This window comes from Orycteropus afer, unplaced genomic scaffold (genome assembly GCF_000298275.1).
Source record: "Orycteropus afer afer isolate SDZICR_OR568_19922 unplaced genomic scaffold, OryAfe1.0 scaffold00089, whole genome shotgun sequence".
Classification (NCBI taxonomy): Eukaryota; Metazoa; Chordata; class Mammalia; order Tubulidentata; family Orycteropodidae; genus Orycteropus; species Orycteropus afer.
In genome coordinates this window covers 5,996,095-5,998,461 of record NW_006921676.1, presented here as the reverse complement: position 1 = coordinate 5,998,461, position 2,367 = coordinate 5,996,095, and the positions used below count along the sequence as shown (strand labels likewise).

At 39.0% G+C, this 2,367-nt stretch overlaps 1 protein-coding gene across 1 annotated transcript in view; it reads left to right on the top strand.

Moving 5' to 3' along the window:
* PROZ (protein Z, vitamin K dependent plasma glycoprotein) overlaps positions 1-2,367 on the top strand; it is a 54,458-nt gene that overhangs the window by 31,858 nt on the left and 20,233 nt on the right. The gene's annotated exons all lie outside the window — the stretch shown is intronic.

Genomic DNA, 2,367 nt, shown 5'->3' with positions numbered 1-2,367 from the left:
CCAGGATAATAGATCATACGGTTTTCTGATTCAAAATGGTGAAAACTAGTCCATTTCAGCTCACTAATGCTTAGGATATCAATCTTTATGCGTTCCATTTCATTTTTGACAACTTCTAATTTTCCCAGATTCATACTTTGTACATACTATGTTCCAATTATCAATGGATGTTTGCAGCTGATTCTTCTCATTTTGAGTTGTGCTACATCAGCAAATGGAGACCCTGAAAGCTCTACTTTATCTGTATCATTAAGGTAGGGTCTACTCTGAGGAGACAGCTCTTTCCCAGTCATATTTTGAGTGCCTTCCAACCTGAGGGGCTAATCTACCAACACTGTATCGGACAATGTTTCAGGGCTATTCATAAAATTTTCCAGTAATACACCAGTGTTTCACTACTATTCATAAGGTTTTCACTGGCCAATTCTTTGAGGAGTGGATAGCCTTTTCCTTCTTCCGAGTCTGTCTCAATCTGAAAGCTCCACCGAAACTGGTCCATGATGGGCACCCTTGCTGGCACAGCCTCTAGCCTAATAGCAACACGCAAGTCACCACAGTATGACAAAGCGACAGACAAGTTCGTCTCCATGAGAATGTGTATTATTGCAATGTATTTGTCTAATTTTTCAGTTTCATGTTTTCAGTCATGGTCAGCTTTTGTTTGCCACTATAATAGCTATTCTCTTGAAATCTACTGCTTCTATTCTGCTTTCTAGGGAAACATGCTTGATAGAACTGAGTGTCAAGTAAGAGTACCTAGGCTCTGACCTTGGAAAGGTTTTAAGAAAAGATGTATATGACTATTGACTCAGCAGGATTTTCTTTTAATTCCTTTTTTTAACCTTCATATTTGTGTACTAGAGCTTTCAGATCACTCAAAGTCTAATTTCAAGGGTCACTTTTTTTTTAGTCAATTAAAATACTATTTTTCTAAAATCTCAGAGTTATTTGATAGCTAGTTCCAATAGGTAAGAGAAAAATCTATGATTTTCACAGCCCAATGTTTACTTAAGGATCCCTGGTGGCTCAATGGTTGAGCATTTAACTGCTAACCTAGAGGTTGGCTGTTCAAACCCACCCAGCACCTCCACAGGAGTAAAGACTTAGAGGTGTGTTTCTGTGAAGATTATAGGCAAGAAAACCCTATGAGGCAGTTCTACTCTGTCACATGGGTCACTATGAGTCAGAATTGACTAGATGTCCACCCAAGAACAACAATGTCCACTTGGAATCTTGAATTCCTTAATAGAGAATGATATTCTTAACAATTTGTACATATTGATAGTTATGATTAGGTCTTAAACTTTCTTAATTAATAGCTATCTTCTTAATATAAGTTCAGAAAGAATCCTAATTAATAACTACTCTATTCTTTCTACATTTCCTGGTTTAGAAAACTGGTATCATTTCTTCATAGTCTGCAAACAAATAAAATATTGCAAGTTCTTTTTCACTATAAGTAGATAAACAAATAATATGTTTTAGTGGGTTGAATTTACTGGAAAAAAAACAAGGAGAATTGTGAAAGCAGCTCTTACAGGAAAATTTCAGGGACTAAAGCTGGGTTTTCTAGGGCCCCACAAGGGCCATTCAATGTTCTGTAGTGATTAAGGGACAAGCTCTGGACTAGGCACTCAGGTACTAAACCCTGGTTCTTCTCTGTCTCAGTCTGTGTGACCTAGGAAAGCTACCAAACCCCTTCAAGACTTGTTTTCCTTGTCTGCGAAACGAGATGACAATACCTGATAGGGCTCTTGTGAGCCTTCACACTTCAATGCAGTGAAGTGACTGCTCTGGAAGGGATCATAATAAGAAGTCTTGGATAGAGTAGGGGAAAATGGGGAACAAAACTCAAAATCATTAAAAAAAAAAAGGCCATGCTAACTGGTCTGATCAAGAGTGGTGGAACCCCTGAGATTATGGTCCTTAGACATTCTTCAAGCTAGGAACTGAATTTATACCCATGGCTCAACTGGCAGCCAAATGATAACCAAGGTGAACAGTAATACCAGGAGGGTATGCACTCATTAAGAGCTCTGGTGGTGTAGTGCCTAAGTCATTTGACTGCTAAACAGAAGGCTGGCCATTCAAATCCACCAGCCATTCCTCAGAAGGAAGATTGGGCAATCTACTTTCATAACGATATGGCCTTGAAAACCCAAGTAGGGGTCTCTGTAAGTCAGATCTGACTTGAAGGCAGTGAGTTTGGTTTATTTTATTTTACTTATGCACTCATTACAATAATCAAGAATATGAGATCAAGAGGACAGCAGTTGCCCAGGGATAGAGCTAGGAAGGTGAGAGAGGATGGGAAGGAAGGATGAAAGAAAGGGGTGGGTGCAGGAAGGGAGAAGAATGCTGTTATAA